Source organism: Eptatretus burgeri, chromosome 10, assembly GCF_056783735.1.
Source record: "Eptatretus burgeri isolate ZD-2024b chromosome 10, Ebu_testis_v1, whole genome shotgun sequence".
NCBI classification, from domain to species: Eukaryota; Metazoa; Chordata; class Myxini; order Myxiniformes; family Myxinidae; genus Eptatretus; species Eptatretus burgeri.
This window is the reverse complement of record NC_140970.1, coordinates 95812193-95832192: the sequence shown is the minus strand read 5'-3', so window position 1 is coordinate 95832192 and position 20000 is coordinate 95812193. Positions and strand designations below refer to the sequence as shown.

The following is a 20000-nucleotide window of genomic DNA, read 5'->3' as shown; positions in this document are numbered from 1 at the left end:
ATTTTTGTAATAGTAAATCTACGACCTACTACAGTGTTACCAACATCTTGTTCTTTTCTCTGGAGATCATCGTGAACATCACATCTTACAAAATTTTGAAATGATGAGATAAAGTGTGGGTTTGTGCTCATATCGGGAGTAGTTTCATCTTCTTGTCTTACCATATTCAATTTTACTCCCATATAAAACTTAGTTTTCATTTCACTTAATGTGTTTTTAATTACAGTTTCAATACTTTGTTTCACCATATCAACAGCTTCGATGATTGAAGATTGTCCAGGGTCTTCAAAGTCAAACAACCTTGTTTTTAAATGCCCCATCAGTGTTTTCAATGGAGAACTTGGTAGCCCCTTCCCTTTCTTCATTCTTCTTGTGTTTGCGTGATTGAAGGTGTTGACTATAATTTTTAAAAAGAATGTCAACATTACATCAATCACAATGCTTTGTTTCTTGTTCAAATGGAAATATTTGTCTGAAAAGATTGAATGTGTCTTTGTTGGTTTGAAGGTGTTTGTTATTGGTTCACGAAAAAATATTTTCACGAAAAAAATAAGTGACCACTATATTCGTTATAGTTGTGTGTCTGTCTGTATGTCTGTCTGTCTGTCTGTCCCGAGCATAGCTCCGTGGGTTTTGATCCGATCCTGATAAAATTTTGGTGGGAGGTTTATATCATGATCTCGTTGTGTTTTCCTGAAAATGGGCGTGGTGCGCCCATTATGGACGGAGCCACGCCCAAAGAAACGTGTTTTTAGGGGGTAGCCGATTTCAAATTGCATCTTCTCCGAGGGGTTTGTCGAATCTGGCAGGGGTTTCAGTATATGGTTAGCCCAATGGCACCTGCATTGCCCCACGGAGTCCGATTTTTTTTTTTTTCCATTTTCGTCCCAAGGTCAAGGTCACAAGGTCATGAACTTAGAAAATTGCGAATTTTGACATAAAAAAATTATCTTCTCCAAGGGGTTTGTCAAATCTGGCAGGGGTTTCGGTATTTCGTTCGCACAATGGCACCTAGCCCCACGGAGCACGATTTTTTTTTTCCATTTTCGTCCCAAGGTCACGAACTTAGAAAATTGTGAATTGTGTTTTTAGGGGATAGCCGATTTCAATTTGCATCTTCTCTTAGGGGGTTTGTCGAATCTGGCAGGTGTTTCGGTATTTGTTTATCCCAATGGCACGTGCATCGCTCCACAGAGCTCGATTTTTAATTTTCATGCCAAGGTCAAGGTCACAAGGTCACAAACTTAGAAAATTGCGAATTTTGACATAAAAATCCATCTTCTCCGAGGGGTTTGTCGAATCTGGCAGAGGTTTCGGTATTTGGTTAGCCCAATGGCACCTGCATAGACCCACAGAGCTCGATTTTTCATTTTCATGCCAAGGACAAGGTCACAAGGTCACAAACTTAGAAAATTGTGAATTTTGACATAAAAACCCATCTTTTCTGAGGGGTTTGTCGAATCTGGCAGGAAGTTCGGTATTTGCTTAGCCCAATGGCACCTGCATAGTCCCACAGAGCTCGATTTTTCATTTTCGTCACAAGGTCACAAACTTAGAAAATTTCGAATTTTGACATAAAAATCATACGACCGCCCAAACTTTGAGAGCAAGGATGACAATATTTTTTATGCATAATCTTGAGGTCATTCCCCACCTAAAGTCTTGAAACCATTTTGCTCTATCTCGAACACCTTGCCCGTGGCGCCCCCTTCAAGTTTGTTTTTACGCTGATTTCATCAAAGTATGGATAATCCGATGAGTGCGAAATGCCATATAGCCTATATGACGTTATATTGTTCCTGGAATGTTCCGGAGGAAGTTTTGCACCAAAGGTCATAATCCTTGACCTTTGACCTTTAAAGTTCACAAAGGTCAAATTTTCAAAGTTGTGGGAATCGAACCGGGTTTTCGACCTTCGACGAACTAACTCCAATACGCCAAAGCACGTATCCTGTTTCCTTATTTTCATGTCCACAACATTGTTTTGTGACCTTTAAATGTTATGCTGAGGTTAAATTTTTAAAGTTGTTGAACGAAACCGGGTTTTCGACATTTTGCAGCTTTTAACCTGTCACTCGTACCACATCATGTTGATCATTTTTATAACTCGGTCAGAAATTATCACATTGTCTCATCCTTGACTTCTGAAACAATCTACATCGTCAAATACCGCCCGTGAGCCATCGTCGTCTTCAGACTTGTGACATTTATATTGTTACGGTTGTGGAAATTCACAGAACACCATTCAGGTTCCCCGAAGATCAGTTATGTCCAAAAGTGTGTGTCCAGATAGATTTCCCCACCGATGTCGAACGGGAATTATTCGTGAGCCGGGCTGTGCATCTTTGAGGTCGTGTTATTCTTTTGCGATCTTTATTTTGGCAAACAAACAATCATCTCCTCACCACCTCTGCCATAACCTCCAACATCTCACGACCTTCGCCATTACGAATGACAAAATCATCTCCTCACCTTCATCTCCACAAACGCCGCCATCTTTTCACCAGCAACGGCAATCCATGGACGAGCGGCATCTCCGCCGACAGACGCGGGGACTCCCTCGTTGGGGCGAGGGCTGTTGATTTCTGCCACGTCCGCTTTCCACGGTCGAATCGGATCAAAAGGACAAAAGGGGCAGATCCAGCACGGGGGGGGGTTGAAAGGTCATAGGTAAAAGACCAAAACGCACCCCCAGACCCCATAAGAGGGCGCGCTGGAACGCCAAGCCGGCAGTTGAGTTGAGGAGAGGGGCGGCGAGCTCAGCGTAGCTTGGAGTCCGGGAGAAGTTCGAGTCCAGTGCAGGGCTGTTGCTCGTCGAAGCGGACCTTGGAGTCTGGGAGAGGTTCGAGTCCAATGTAGGGCTGTTGGTCGTTGGAGGCAGCCAGCGAGAAGTCGCCAACCAGCGGCATAACGGTCCGAGGTGATCGGGCCCCGGGACGGTCCGAGCGACGCCGAGGAGTGAGCGGGCTCTTAAGAGAGCATCAACTCTAAAAGAGCAAGGCCCGTTCGCTCTTCTGAGGCGTCATCGGCTTGGCCCGATCGACCAGGCCGCATGGCAAGGCCCGGACCAACCGAGTCACCATCACACCAGCTGCCGTGTTGACTGCGACACATCGAGGGTCATCCAGCGAGTCACCACGAGGGTGGCAGCCAACCTGTGCGGTCTCGCGGAGCTCCTGCGGTCTCCACAGCTCTGCGGAACATTAAAGGCCTACGGGTCCTGTTCTACCCTTTCCTTTCCTGGGGTTTTCTTTGAAAGTTGTGGTGCCTTGTCCTATAAGTAGAACGGATAAGTGCATGTACATAATAAATAGACAATGGCTGTGGGGTCTTTTTGCTCGTGTCGTGTCCCTACCCCCCCCCCCCCCATCCATTGCCTTGACTGCATGCATGCATGTGTTCTAAATAAATGTCCCCTTTTGTTGAATATTCACCTGCTCGTTGCGTCCCTTCCTCCATTGAGCTGCTGTAATTGCGTTTGGAATAATAGCTGGCTTTTAATAGCCGATAATATAATCGGATCCAACGGGGCTTGGCGATAATACACCGCTCGGCAATCGCAAACTGAGCGAGCTGTCTAAGTGGCTCGTTTCTGAGCAAGTTCCGTTGAGGTGCAACCTCTCGGTAGTCTGCCCGCGCGAATAATTAGGTAAATCGACCATTCGGCGATCGGATCCTGCAGCGCGCGGGCAGAGCATTGACAAGGTTGTGGTGTGCTTAAAAACACACCCGTAGCTGGATTTTGCGTTGATCCGGAAAGCTACGACTGGATTGCCCGTCCGGTGGGCGCGCGGCCGCAATTGGCGAAAAGCGGTCGTCCTCACGCCGAACGGGTGGAAACCACAACAATATTCATCTCTCTATAATTGCAGCAATCTCTGTGTGTCTGTGTGTGTGTGTCTTTGACCGCTGTTTCTCGACAACCACTTGTCCGATCCAATTGAAACTTGCCAGCTATATTGCTGGGGACCTGAGTATGTGCCTTTTCAAGATTTTATATTAATTGGACAAGTGTTTCCCAAGTTATGCCCTTTATTTACCAAACCAATGACAGAACACTTTGCTGCGTAGGCGTGGCCGATGCGCCATTTCGTTACCAATGACAGGACGCGTTGCTGCGGAGACGTGGCCATTGGGGAAGAGATTCTCAGCCGTATTCCCCATTACGGGTTACAACGTACGGACTTCCGGATAGTGATGACTTACTGTATTCTAATAATTTATCTTTCTTATGCGCATTTATAGATAAACATGATGCCCTATTGCAGTCGTCGTTTACGAGAGCGAAAGAACGGCCTGTGTGGTTGTTTGAAAGTTTTTTTTTTTTTTTGCACATACGGCCACACACGTATGGGCACGCACGTATGGCCACGCATGTATGGGCATGTGAGAGCGAAGGACTGGCCTGTGTGGTTGTTGTTTCTGGCAAGTGGTTTGAAAGTTTTATTTTTTTTGGTTTGTACGTGCGGGCATGTACGGGCACGCACGAGCAAAGGAACGGCCTGTGTGGTTGTTGTTTTTGGCATGCGGTTTGAAAGTTTTTTATGCACGTATGGCCATGCACGTACGGCTAGGTACGTGCGGGCACGTACTCGTGATTACAAATATCGCAGTGTGTTCTTTCATCATATTTATAAAGCAAAACTTTGCTGAAACGAAAGTTTTCTTGATGAAAATTCCATTTAATATATCGGTGAATCTGTGCTTAAAACCATTTTATCCAACAACTTTTTTACTTAATAAATACAATGTATCAAGACACAAAAGACAAGTTTTAACCAACCTCTGCATTTCTAAAAGATACTGAGAAATATGTTGAGGATGTAAAATTGAATTATGATAAATATAACAACTATTGGATAAAAACAATTATGGTGAATGATTATATGAGTTCTTCAATTTCCTTCAGTGGAAGGGCTTTTAGGAAATCTGGAAGAACATCAATTAAAGTCGCTCGAACAAAAGTTTCTCCTCTCCTTCTGGCAATATATTCAAAACTAGAAAAATCAATGAAACAAGAAAAAGTATCAAAAAAGAAAAACCTTATGGATGAAGCTTTAGAAAGAAAAGATAACACCATCTGTTATATGCAAGGATAAATTTGTATTTTTTTCAACAACCTCAAAGATATAAATCTTGATGACATAAAGGATGTTAATATATCAGGTGAAATGATATTTCATTCAGTTGGAGTTAAGGACCATTTTAAAATTACCACTTAATGTAAAAAATGTAGTAGTTAAATCTGTCAATGAAAAAAAGTATGCAGATATAGATGGTAATGTTTTTTTTTTATTTTATTTTTTTTTCTACAAATTAAATACGAGTCATGATTCAACTGAAGATTTTGAAGATTATGAGAGTGATGATCGTATCTCTGTTGGAACAGAAGACAGTTTTGACACTGAGAGTTTGTGTTCAAATGATAGTTATGAAAGTAGTTTTATAGATGATTGTGAAAGCACCAATCAAAGTACCGAAGATGAATTTTGTTTGAAGTAAAGTTTTACTTTATAATTATGAATCGTGTACTAGATCTTGAGCCTCTTGAATGCCCTGATTCTCCAATGACAAATTTGAGAATTGTCCTGCATGTGAAAGAGTGGGATTAAACACAGAGTCAGAAGCTCATAAACAATGCATTTTCTGTGATTGTCTTCGAATTAATGAAAATAAAAAATATCAAAAAGAACATCACTGTTTCAAAATTACATCAAAAATGAATTACTTTGCAAGATTAACAAGAGAAATGAATGTTACGTACGAGGGTGATAATACACTTTTTCTTCCAAGAGAAGAGACCGAACAAATGACGGTTATGTTTCATGGGTTGATGATTTACATTATTAACGATTGTCATTTTCAGGGAAATATCAACATAAGATATTGTATAAATAAAATCATGGATTATCTTGAAATTAAACCTGAACTTTCCAACGCATTGAAAGAGAGAGTGAAGAAGTTCATACATATTGTTTGCTTTTGGAAGAAATAGAATTACAGATTAATACAGATCATGGTGTTTTGATTCGTCTCACATTTTTTGATAAATAAATGAGTTGTAAAGTGTGGGTGTCTTAATCAAATCAATCTTCATAAACTATCAAATTGTGTTCAAAATCAAAGGCCTTGCATGATTAATGTTCATACAATTCAGAGAAAAGGAGCAGTACGAATTGATGTTTTGCTCACAAGAGAACAGGTGAAAATCTTGAATGATACAGGCTCAATTAACATTAAAATGTCAAAACCAATGTTGAAGAAATATTCAACAAGAGAGACGAGTGGAGGATTTCTCCCATTTCTAATTCCTTTATTTGCTGGTTTAAGTGTGGCTGGAGCATTGGCGGGTGGTATTTCAGCAGCGGTGAAAATTGCCAACGAAAGGAAGGCTCAACTCCGGGCTCAAAAAGAGTTGGAAAGAGAGAACAAAGAATTGGAGAAATAAATTGGTGGAAGTGGTGTTATTGTACATTTTGCTGAAAAACTTGAAAGCCTACCTGATAAAGCGAGATTGTTGGTTGGAGATATGTCTTCTTCGATTGCACAAGCAGGTGTAAAATTAATTTAAAGGGGTAATGGATTATATCTTTCTAATTAATAAATGAGCATTGACAAGTGGTTTAAAGAATTTGGAAAGAATAAAACATCATATTTAGAACTTGTCAAATATTGTAAGAAATTAAATATTGATAATGTGGTTATATGTATCATTGATGAGTTAACAAACTTGTCTAAAAATACAAAGAATATTATTATGAACTTAGAAAATAATAATGAGAACTGTTCTCATTGGGTTTGTATTTTTAATCGTCAAGACAAATATTATTTTGATAGTTGTGGTCTTCCACCGCCTGTTGAAGTAATATAATTCTGACAGAATGGTGTTTATCAAACATTTCAAGACCAATAATTAAATTCCAAGTGTTGTGGTCAATTATGTCGATATGTGTTATTTTCTCTCAACAAAAATAATTTTTTTAATGATATTATTTTTCATCTAATCTAAATGACATGTTGGAAAAGATGGTTGTATCTTTGGTGTATCCCAAGAACTGGATATTGATTTATCAAATTATTACACAAAGGCACAGGCTGAACGACAGAAATATCATTTAGCAAAACATATTAATGTGAAAAATGCTTATAAATTAATAAATTATCCAAGCACGACTGACGCGAATGACTTGGTGAGATTAAGTGATTCATCAAAATATATTTCCTTAAATAAAACAGCACGTTTTGTTACACAAGTAGAATTTACAACCACAACACCTGGTTCAACAAACCATACACCTTTTCTTTTTAAATTCAATCATCTGCTTAGTCTTGAATTTTTATAAAGAAGGAAGTATAGGAAATATGAGAATGGCGAAATCTAGGAAAATGTGTGATTTAGGATAAAATTGGTCTTTTTCATTAAACCGAGAAGACCTACACAATTTTAATCAGTCATAAAGAAGAATATTACCCTCTTGGTAAGAATCAGGAGATATGTGGAAGCACAATTAGCAAACAACAAATACACGATTTGGGGAATAGGAAATTATATGATGGTGAAGCAATAGTTTTTATGACAAAGAAGGAAGAAAATTGGATAATTATACAAAGCCGAGGAATGCAAACTGATTTAACAACAGGAAGATGGGGTGGTATTACGTGTCATCATATTAATCTATCATATATTTCTGAGACATAAATGACAGCAAGAAGGCTTCAAGAAAATTATAATTTTTGCATTCAAGGATACCTACAAGAAAAGGGTGTTCGATTTTACATTCCTTATGAATTGGAACATGGACACGGGCATTTTTCAATTGAGAACTGGCCTTATACTGATATAAAAAACCACAAATAGAGATTTGATTAAAATAATAATTAAAAATCAACTTCTAAAGGTGATGAAATATAAAACTTTTTGAGAAATCATCAACAAATCTTATTGGTTTCCTATTATAAGACAAATAATTATGGATACCAGAGTATCACTGAATTCAGATGAATATATATATATATATATATATATATATATATATATATATATATATATATATATATATATATATATATATATATATACAGTAAGTCCTCGCTAACCGGAAGTTCGCATATCGTAGTTTCGATTTTTCGTAATTTAGTTTTAATGACCAATTTTTCAATTATCGCAAACATTTTATGCCTATCGTAATGTCATTGCAAGGAAAAATGCAAAAAAAGTTTCAAACTGCCTGCAAAAAACAACAATCTCACAGGATGCGCATAAACATACTTTCACTTTACTGCGCATGTACTGTATGCTGTACTGTACGTATTCTCTTCACGCTCACCTGCATACCTTCCAGTATGAATCCCATGCGACCCGCAAGTCTTTAGCCGAGCACACCTCGTTTCAAGCGACAACGAAAGGCTGTCACATTGAAGGTGAAATTGGATATAATTAAAAGACATGAACGAGGTGAAGGGACAACGGAAATCGGCCGTGCGCAGCAATCGCTGCATCGACTGTACATTCGATCGTTCAAAGTTCGGCAAAGATAAAGAAAATATCACAGATTGCGACCAGTTCGAGTGCAACGACACTAACGAGAATGAGAGATTATGCCATGCACAACATGAAGCGTTTATTATGTGTGTGGATAGAAGATCAAACTAAACGTCGCATGCCTTTATCTCTCGCTGTGATACAAGAAAAAGCGCGTAGTTTGTTAGGGCATTGACCCACGATTATGTGATCAATTACTTCTCCAATCATGTTGAGAAGTACTCCAAGGAGAACAACATTGACAACAAATCTTTGCTGCTTGTAGACAATGCTCCTGCCCATCCTCAGCAAATGGAAGACTGGTGTGAAAACGTGCAGGTAGTATTTTTACCACCAAATACTACCTCACTTTTACAGCCTATGGATCAGGGAGTTATTGCTGCTTTTAAAGCCTATTATGTTAAGCATACCATGCTGCAGCTTATCAAAAAAACTGATAAGGACAAGCTATCAATCAAGGAGTTTTGGCGAACATACAACATAAAAATGGCTTTGGAAAACATTCAGGATTCATGGGCGGAGGTGAGTGCCTCCACAATGAACGCTGTGTGGAAGAAAGTGTGGCCTGAGTGTGTCCACAATTTCACGGGGTTTGCTGATGTTCCATTGATTACAAGTCAAATTGTAGACCTGGCGCAGGAGGCTGGTTTTGAAGAGGTTGACGAAGAGGACGTGGATGACTTACAAATGCTGTTTGATTTATTTATCCATTGATAACGAAGTCAACTGGAGTCTCATGCAGAACCCTTAAGCAATGAAGATCTTATGGAGTTGGAACAGCAGTGGGCTCTTGAGGAAGAAGAAGATGCTGTGACACCTTCATCCAAGCATCTCACCATGAAAAACCTCAGCCAAATCCTCAGCTCGTTTGAAAATGCCATAGAATTTATCGAGCAAGATCCAAATCTTAAAAGGAGCACTGATTTTAGCCTTGTTGTTAATGATGCCCTTTGTTGCTACAAGGAACTTTATGCAGCAAAGAAAAAGAAAGCCATCCAGCCCACTCTCCATGCATTTTTCAAGCCAAAAGATGCAGCACCAACTCCGTCCACCATCCAGGATGCTCCTTCAACCAGCTGCCAAGAGACCGTTCCCACTGGTGAAGAAAGTGACAGCACAGTGTCAAGTGAAGAGGGGGACGATTCTGCCACTCCACAAGTGTGACTTGTCCACCGCAATCAACTCCGTTCCTCCAGCCTCGGGGTAAGTCGCCACGACTCGAGGAGTGTGTTTTGTTTATTTGTGTTTATGTCCAAAAAATTTCGAGCCAAAAACACATCCCCCCTTTAACACATTGGTTTCTATGGGAAAATATGTTTTGTTTAACACAGTTTCGCTTATCATAAGGTTTTCCAGGAACGCAGCCCTTGCGAAAAGCGAGGACTTACTGTATATCAATCGCCTGTACGTCACAGTTTTATTCCGATCTTCACAAGACTTTACCACCTGGTTGAGTTGGTCATATGGAAAAAGCCAATTAATTTTGAGGTCAAAAGATCAAGATAAGTCAACAATTTTGTCAGATTTCTAAAATCATCAATCATCATCTGCTGACTTGAAATTTGTAGAGGATTTGCATATCAGGTCACTGAATTCACACACCATGTATTTTTATGGTCAAATTTGTTTTAGGGATTTTGCAAGTGTCGTGATCTGTGTGACATCTTTCTTGTTCGTTGGGAAATTGAAGCTTCGCATGTTTTTTGGTTGGTCTGCTCTGTGATTCTGTGTTTGTTACTTGTGAAAATCAAAGATTTTTCAAATTTATTGATTGGTTGGTCACGTGTGTTATTCTGTGTTTGTTTGATCGTATGTCCATCGCCAAATGCCACATTTTGAAACCGATATTCAGGAAATGATTGTTTGTCTGAAGCAAGACGACGATTGATTTTGAGGTCCCCAAGGTGAACAACTTTGTCAAATTTTTAAAATCAATTTTCATCCGATTGACTTGAAATCTGAGGAGGTTTTGCATATCATGTCACTGAATTCAGCCACCCATTGTTTTTCAGGTCGAAAGGTCACATCATAGGCCAAGTATTTAAAATCCTCAATTTTCATCCAATTAACTTGAAATTTGAACAGGATTTGCATACCAGGAGACTGAATTCAACCACCTATTGTTTTTGAGGTCTAAAGGTCACATCATAGGCCAAGAATTTAAAATCCTCAATTTTCATCCCATTAAATTGAGATTTCAACAGGGTTTGCATACTAGGTGACTGAATTCAACTATCCATTGTTTTTGAGGTCTAAAGGTCACATCATTGGCCAAGTATTTAAAATCTTCAATTTTCATCCCATTAAATTGAGATTTGAACAGGATTTGCATACCAGGTGACTGAACTCAACCACCCATTGTTTTTCAGGTTGAAATGTCACATCATAGGCCAAGTATTTAAATTCCTCAATTTTCATCCCATTAACTTGAGATTTGAACAGGATTTGCATCCCAGGTGACTGAATTCAACCATCCATTGTTTATGAGGTCTAAAGGTCACATCATAGGCCAAGTATTTAAAATCTTCAATTTTCATCCCATTAACTTGAGATTTGAACAGGATTTGCATACTAGGTGACTGAATTCAACCACCCATTGTTTTTGAGGTCTAAAGGTCACATCATAGGCCAAGTATTTAAAATCCTCAATTTTCATCCCATTAAATTGAGATTGAACAGGATTTGCATACCAGGTGACTGAATTCAACCATCCATTGTTTTTGAGGTATAAAGGTCACATCATAGGCCAAGTATTTAAAATCTTCAATTTTCATCCCATTAAATTGAGATTTGAACAGGATTTGCATACTTGGTGACTGAATTCAACCACCCATTGTTTTTGACGTCTAAAGGTCACATCATAGGCCAAGTAGTTAAAATTGTCAATTTTCATCCCATTAACTTGAGATTTGAACAGGATTTGCATACCAGGTGACTGAATTCAACCATCCATTGTTTTTGAGGTATAAAGGTCACATCATAGGCCAAGTATTTAAAATTGTCAATTTTCATCCAATTGACTTCATATTTGAAGATCATTTGCATCTTTCGTCAGTTCATTCAACCACCAATTATTTTAAGTTCAACATTGGCCAAAGGTCTAAAATCATCAATTTTCATCTGAGCGACTTCAAATTTATAGAGGAATTGCATATTTCACCAGTTAATTCAATGACCAATAATTTTTCAGGGCAATTTTTTTGGGGGGATTTTGCAAGTGTCGTGTTTTGCACGACGTCTTTGTTTGTCTGTCCTTGAGCAGGATATCCCAAAAAGTTATGAAGGGGCTTCGATGAAACTTGGTGGATAGGTTGGGCATTTGACAAGGACTAATTGATTTCATTTTGTTGCGGATCCTGATTAGAATCCCGAGACTATAATTTTAAAAGTGATTCCTCAGCATTGAGAGGAAGGGCCAAAAATGAGACGCAGCATAATATCTCAAAAAGATACGTACGGATTCGGACAAAGCTTAGTTACCGGTTGCTTGTGTGACAGACAGATTAATATGATTTTGGTGACGATCAAAATCTGGATCCAGATATGAGGATTTTAAATTTTTTTAAGTGATCCCTCACCATTGAGAGATAGGGCCAAAAACAATATATACCATGACATGGTATTTCCAAACGTTGTGGACGGCTTACGACAAAACTCGGTGGATGAGTTGGGTAGATGGCAAGAACAAGTAGATTAGATTTTGGTTCACGTCCGGATGCAGATCCATCCTATCTGTGGGATTATAAAATGTAAACTGTTCAGCCTGGTGGCGGAATGTGCTCAACCAAGAACCGTTCTAGTTTTACCTGTGGCTGTGGAGGTTGGATGTACGAGCTGAATTGGTGCACTTGGTCCCAACTGAGTCGTTGTATCAGGTACACACACTGTAGTTTCTTCTGGAGTTTCAACAGCATAAAGAAATCATGAGAGGTTGCAAAGGAATTTTTCAAAGACAAATGAATTCCAAATTTTGGTCTCAAGGAAGCCATTTGGGCCACCATGTCTGTGCTGAATACGCAGCAGAGACCTCCCAACTACGACGGGCAGTGTGGACTAAACAACCAACTCCATGCAGAGATTTCTCCCACAGAAACATCACACAATAATATATACTTTTCAAAAGATAGTGTTGGCATATTAACATCCATCATCAAAATGCAAACAAAATGGGTGAAGGGTGGCACACCCTGAGATGTAGTGTCATGTTCGTTACCTCTACGAAAGAAGGTGAATGGAAGTTATGTTTTCACCCCTGAATGTCTGTCTGTCTGTCTGTCTGTCTGTGAGCAGGATATCTCATCAAGCGATGCACAGATTTTGAGGAAACTTGGTGAGAGGTTGGTTATGTGACAAGGACTAAGTGTGTTCACGATCTCTATCCAGATCCCGACACTTGAATTTTAAAAGTGATTTTCACCATTCAAAGAAAAGGCCAAAAATGATGCACAGAATAGCACGATATTGCAAAAAGTTATGGACGGATTCGGACGAAACTTAATGGATGAGTCGGGTAGGTGACAAGAACAGGCCAAGTAGATCTTGATTGAAGCCTGGATGCAGATAAGACCTATCAGTGGTCTTCAAAACGTGAACTGTTCAGTGTGGCGGAGGACTGCGCTCTCCCGAGTGGCATTCTAGTTTTACCTGTGGCTGTAGAGGTTGTATGTACGAGGTGAGTTGCTGCACTCGGTCCCAGCTGAGTCGTTGTATCAGGAACAGAGATTGTAGTTTCTTCTGCAGTTTCAACAGCATAAATAAATCATTAGAATTTGTGAAATAATTTTTTGAAATCCAAATCAATTCCAATTTTGGTCTCAAGGAAGCCATTTGGGCCACCATGTCTGTGCTGTGTATGCACCAGAGACCTCCCAACTACGACAGGCAGTGCCAATTAAAAAGCAACTCCGTGCAGAGATTTCTCCCAGAGAACCATCACACCATTGCCTCTACTTTTCAAATGATAGTCTTTGCACTTAAACATCCATCATCAAAATGCACACAAAACGGGTGAAGGGTGGCATGCTCTGAGATGCAGCATACTTTGATTGTACTGCTGACACAAAATGGCAGTTTTCTGTTCAGTCAGAACCTGTTGGCATTAAAAGTCAGGCTGAGAGCTGAATGATGAGCATGCTACACACTAATCTATCACAAATGTTTTAAATTAATTTCTGGGTTTCACCAATGTTATAACCATTTTGGGATTATTTTTTCAAAAGTAAGAACTCTGAGATTGAGAAGCCAATGTATTGGCATAATTTTGCCTTTTGTTTCATAATACAGTACGTGAATAGGCTTCAACATTGGGGGTATTTTCCAGAATTGGGGTTCTGGTGCAGGGCTTCCCAGCAGGGGATGTTTGAGATTTGGACGATTGCGATTTACTAAAGATTGGACTCAGAATCCGAACGTGTCGGATGTACTTTCTTCCACACTAAATTAGTGACATCAATGTGATCTGACCATGCAGGACAAGCAGATGGACAAGGAGTTGCAAGCGCGCAGTCAGCCATCCCCTTCCAAGATGCTCAACGAGCTTCATTGGTGGAAGCGGTTTCGATAAAGCCACCACCATTCTGGCCAGAAGTTTAACAATCGGTTACAACATTGGAACATCAGACTATCGTCCAGGAATTGGGCTTCATCGCTGCTCATGGTACCCAAAAATACACCTGGGGATTGAGGTCCTTTGTAGAGATTAACACAGCGACTGTTCCAGACTGTTACCCCATTCCACACATTCAGGATTTTCCTGCGACACTCCATGGTGCTGCACTCTTCTTCGAAGCCGGCCTTGCTCGTGCGTGTCATCAGAATTACATGGATCGAGATGACACACCGAAGAAGCCGGTCACCATGCCTTTCAGCCTGTTTGAGCTTCTTCAGATGCCGTTCGGTCTGTGCAATGCCGCAAAAACCTTTCAACGTTTTTATCGATCAAGTGCTCGAGAAATTACACTTGTGCTTTGTTTATATACAGTGCCGATGGAAAGTCCACACCTCCTTTCAAAATTTTCACCTTTTTCTTGCCTTGTAGCCTGGAATTAAATTGTGTTAAATCAGACTTTTTCCACCGTTATTTACACATGGTAACCTTCAACTTCCAAGTGAAAAACAAATTCTACAAATTTCAGAAAATTAATTAAAAATATAAAAGTAGAATATCTTGGTTGGATAAGTGTCCACCCCTCCTGAGTTAATACTTGGTGGAAGCACCTTTGACAGCAATTACAGCTGCGAGTCTGTCGGGATAGGTCTCTAACAACTTTGCACACCTTGATTGGGCAATATTTGCCAATTCTTCTGCGGAAAACTGTTCAAGCTCAGTCAAGACACGTGGGGAACATTGATGGACAGCAATCTTCATGTCATGCCACAGATTTTCGATTGGATTTATGTCGGGACTCTCATTGGGCGACTCAAGGACGTTTATCTTCTTGTTATTTAGCCACTCCAGTGTAGCTTTGGCTATGTGCTTTGGGTTGTTGTTATGCCAAAAGCCTGAAAGGTGAACTTCCGTCCCAATTTCAGCTTTCTTGCAGGGGGCAGTAGGTATTCCTCTGGGATTTTAATGTATTTTTCTCCATCCATTTCCCCTTCTATCCTGACAAGTGCCCCAGTCCCTGCTGATGAGAAACATCCCCATAACATGATGCTGCCACCACCAAGCTTCACAGTAGGGATGAAATTCTTTGAGTGATGTGCTGTATTTGGTTTGTGCCAAACGTAACGTTTTGCATTTAGGCCAAAAAGTTCCATCGTGGTTTCGTCAGATCACAAAACTTTTTGCCACATGGCTTCAGAACCACTGGAGTGGTTTTGTGCAGACATCAAATGGGACTGAAGGTGAGCTTTTTGAGTAATGGCTTCCTTTTTGCCACCCTACCATTCTGAAGGTGATTGGTTGCACCTGAACTAATTTTTTGCAAATGTTATTGTAAGGGGGGCGGACACTTATCCGACCAATATATTTACCTCTGCCACCCAATGGGTGAAGGAGGTCATGTTTTCACCCTTCTCTGTCTGTCTGCCTGTGTGCAGGATATCTCAAAAAGTGGACGGATCCGGATGAAACTTGGTGGGCACGTTGGGTGTGTGACAAGGATTAACTCTTTCGATTTTGGTGAAGGTCCGGATCCGACTACTCAAATTATTTTAGTGATTCTTCACCATCGAGAGATAGGGCCAAAAATGATATATAGCAAGATATCTCAAAAAAGTTGAGGACGGATTCGAATGAAACTTTGTGGACACATTGGGTGTGTGACCATGACAAATTAATTGGTGAAGAACCAAATCCCGATCTGGATACGAGAATTATGATTTTTAAAAAGTGATTCTTCACCATTGAGAGATGGAGCCAAAACTGATATATCGTGATATTTCAAAAATGTATTAAACCCGGAATGTTCTCGTGGATCAGGCATTACGTGGCGGAGGTATGCACTGTACCGAGTGCCCTTCTGATCTCGTTTTGTGTTTTTAATTAATTTTCAGAAACTTGTGGAATTTGTTTTTCATTTGGAAATTTGGGTTGAGATGTGTACACAGAGCAGAAAAAGTCTGATTTAATGTAATTTAATTCCAGGCGATAAGGCAACAAATGGTGAAAAATTTGAAAGGGGATGTAGACTTTCTATAGGCACTGAAGATGGCAATCTAATCGCAAGCACAATTGCAGAATACCATCAGGAACATGTACGTCTCCCTTCATGCATTTGCAGGACTTTGGCATCAATCCCACAAAGTGCATATTTGGCATTCGGGAGTTGAATTTCCTCAGCCAATGTGTAAACGGCTGGAGCACCCATCCGCTTGAGGAGAAAGTGCAGATTATTTGGGATTGCCTGTTACTGTCATCTCAACACACACCGGGAGAGTTTTTGGGCCTTGGCAACTTTTACCACCATCGATTTATTCCAAACGCAGCCACAATACTGCAGCTGCTGAAGGAGTTACTCGCAACTGATAAGCACTCTGAAGTGTTCCGATTGTCGGAGTCAACCTTGTCAGCCTTCCACACCATTCTTAGACGCAATGGCCAATGTCTCACTCCTCATTCATCTGGAGCCAGAGGCGCCAACAAACCTGATGGTAGACATGTCTGAGGTCATGTTGTGTGTGGCATCACCAGTTTGTTGATGCCGTCCGGCATCCACGAGTCTTGTCTAATTGCTGAAACCAAGAGAGTGCAAGTAGAGCAGCTTTGATCTGGAATTACTCGCTTTGCCATCAAGTACTTCTGCCATTACTTCGAGGCCAGACGATTCTCTGTCCTGACTGACCACAAAGATTTAACTTTTGCTCTTTCCATACATTCGGACTCTCACTCTCCTCACACACTTCGCTGACTCAGTTACATCTCGCAATTCACCACCAACATCTGGCACATCAAAAGCATCGTGAACTTGGTGGCCGACGGTCTCTCATGCATTGAGGTATTGCCATCGTCTTCCACCAACATAATGACCATAAATGTTAATGCCCTTTCAGCAGCGCAATGGGAGGATGTGGAGCTCCACCGTCTGCAGTCTGCAACCGGTTCACTTACATTATGTGAAGTACTGCTCCCAGGGACAAACACTGCCCTCATGTGTTAAACATCGATGAGACAGGCATGCCCATTCGTTCCTGCTGCATTCCATAATGCAGTCTTCAACACTTTCCACTCACTTGCACACCCGGGTATTCGAGCAAAGCAGCAAATCATCACCGCGTGCTACGTATGGCCATGCATCAACGCTGACTGGCGAGGTTGGGTCAGGCCATGTCTTCAACGCCAACACTGCAAGATCCAATGTCATACTGTCAAACCACGAGGGAGCTTTTCAACACAAGATAGGAATTTTGACAGGGTCCATGTGGCTCTTGTACGGACATACAACCATGAAATCGACACCACTATTTCCTGACCTGTGATGACCACTTTACCCATTGGCCAGAAGCTACACTGATAGCTGATATCAGCACACCTAACATTGCTCAGGCCTTTGTCCACATCTGGATCTCACGTTATGGTGTTCCATCAACCATCACTACAGATCATGGAAGCCAGTTCGGATAGGTTTTATTTCACGAGCTAACTCAATTGCTGGGTACGGACAGTGTGTGATCCAATGCTTACCATCCAGCAACAAATAGTATGGTGGAACGTTTCCCCCATCAACTCAAGTCTTCCCTGAAAGCACAGGACAGCTCCACACACTGGAAGGATGCCATACCTATGGTCCTGCTTTAAATTGGTACATGAGCTGCTCCAAAATATGACCTTGGATGCTCCACTGCAGAGCTCATGCAAGGTGTATCGCTTCATCTCCCAGGATAATTATGACACCTTCTCTGATACCACCGACTTTGCCAACCAACTTAATTCAGCAATGAAGGGCCTCCATGCAACACCAACATGAATGCTATTGTCACACCCAGTTTTTTCCCCCAAATGATTTTCTACATGCACCCATGTAGTAGCAGTGTAATGTTGTTAAAAAAAAAAAACCCTTGCAGTAACCTGACAGACCATACAAAGTTATACAATGCTCCGATGAGACCTTCACGCTCGATATTAATGGTGGTTGTGATATGGTCTCCATAAATCGCTTGAAACCAACTTTTCTTGACGCAGCACGAGAGCCGACCCTCCCACTGATAAAGTCTGCAAAACGGGTTTGCATGACGATCGTCAGTTTGCAAACTGACGATCTTGCAAGGGTTTGCAGGAGATTGCAGGAGTGCATGAACTTTCACAGGTTTGTATGAGCTTGCACAAGTCTGCGTAAGGTGAGCTCGGAGCCGTACCTACGCTCGATTCTGCACTCTATTTGCTTTATATCTACATTTTTCCGGATGATTGATGGCGCACCGTGTTTTGTGTTTAGTCGGAGGTAGGAACACGTAAGTGGGCTCTGTAAGTGTTAAGAATAATTACTTTTTTATTGAGCCTTTTACTTGTGATATTTGCTTGTAATTCCTCTCTTTGCCTTGTCAATCCATGCCCAATGATTTCTGATTGTAAATGTGCACTGAACGGATGTTGCTTTGTTGTGTTTTACAAATAAACGCAAGTGTTGTTGAAATGTTAAACGTTTACAACCTGCTTTCTTTCCTTCTTTCCTTCATTGGTCCGACTTGTGTAAAAGAGGAGTTAGACGGGAAGTTCAGTCCCACTGATTCACTCTGCGATTAGCCAATGGTCACCCACAGTTCGCTTGGCCGTGCATCATAAGTAGATGAGTGGCAGTTAGTATTGGCAAGCGAAGAGTAAGGTAACGTGTAGGCAAGAAGTGAGAACCCTGCTAAGTTTTGGTAAATTTAACCAGCAGCCACGGTTGCCTCGCAACCTGTCGGACCACAAAGTTATCCGTGGCTGGCAGCCTCAAGACCGGAAGTCAGGGGAAGGTCCGAGGAGCTCTCTCCTGGAAACCACGGACGTTGGATCTGCAACAATATGCAGCAAAATATCTAAAAAAAGTTACAGACAGATTCAGATGAAACTTAATGGATGAGCTTGGAAGGTGACAAGAACAAGCCAATTCGATTTTGGGTCAGGTCCGGATGCAGATGTGGCCCAACAGTTGGCTAGAAAATGTAATCTGTTCAGCCTGGCAGAGATATGCGCTCTACCGAATGCCATTCTAATTTTACCTGTCGCTGTAGAGGTTGGAGGTACAAGATGAGTTGTTGCACTTGAACCCATCTGAGTTGTTGTATCAGGTACAAGATGAGTTGTTGCACTTGAACTCAGCTGAGTTGTTGTGTCAGGTACAGAGATTGTAGTTTCTTCTGGTGTTTCAACAGCATAAAGAAGTCATTAGAATTTGTGAAATAATTTTTAGAAATACAAATAAATTCCAATTTTGGTGCTGGAGGAAGTGACAGGCAGTTCTAATTAAACAATCAACTGTGTGCAGAGATTTTTCCCTGAGAAACATCACACAATGGCCTACTTTTCAAAAGATAGTGCTGGCATATTAGCATCCATCATCAAAACACAAACAAAACGGGTGAAGGGTGGCATGCTCTGAGATGCAGTGGCATGCTCGTTACCTCTGCCACTGAAGGTGGATGGAGGTTACGTATTCACCCCTGTCTGTGTGTTCGTCTGTCTGTGAGCAGGATGTCTCAAAAAGTTATGGACAGATTTGGACAAAACTTGGTGGAAAGGATGAGTGCGTGGCATGAACAAACTGTTTGGATTTTGTTGAGGATGCCGATCTGGATCCTGACACGAGAATTTTCACGTGATTCTTCACTACTGAGATTTGTGGCCACAAATGATACGCAGCATGATATCTCAAAAAGCTATCGACAGATTCGGACGAAACTTGTTCGACATGTTGGGTGTGTGAAATCGACGTAATGATGAGATTTTGGTGAAGATTCGGATCCGGATTTGGATACGAGTTTATTTTAAATTTTAAAGTGATTTCTTACCAGAGATATATAGGGCCAAAAAAAACAA

General features: G+C 40.9%; 1 long non-coding RNA gene across 1 annotated transcript; it reads right to left on the bottom strand.

The window, feature by feature from the left end:
- Nucleotides 1-12348: 12348 nt before the first annotated feature.
- On the bottom strand, nt 12349-19348 carry LOC147019185 (uncharacterized). The gene is made up of 3 exons (XR_015062830.1): nt 19184-19348; nt 13187-13276; nt 12349-12438 (listed from the first exon to the last, which is right to left on the bottom strand). It is a non-coding gene; the product is annotated as an uncharacterized LOC147019185 (long non-coding RNA).
- Between the last annotated feature and the right edge of the window lie 652 nt (nt 19349-20000).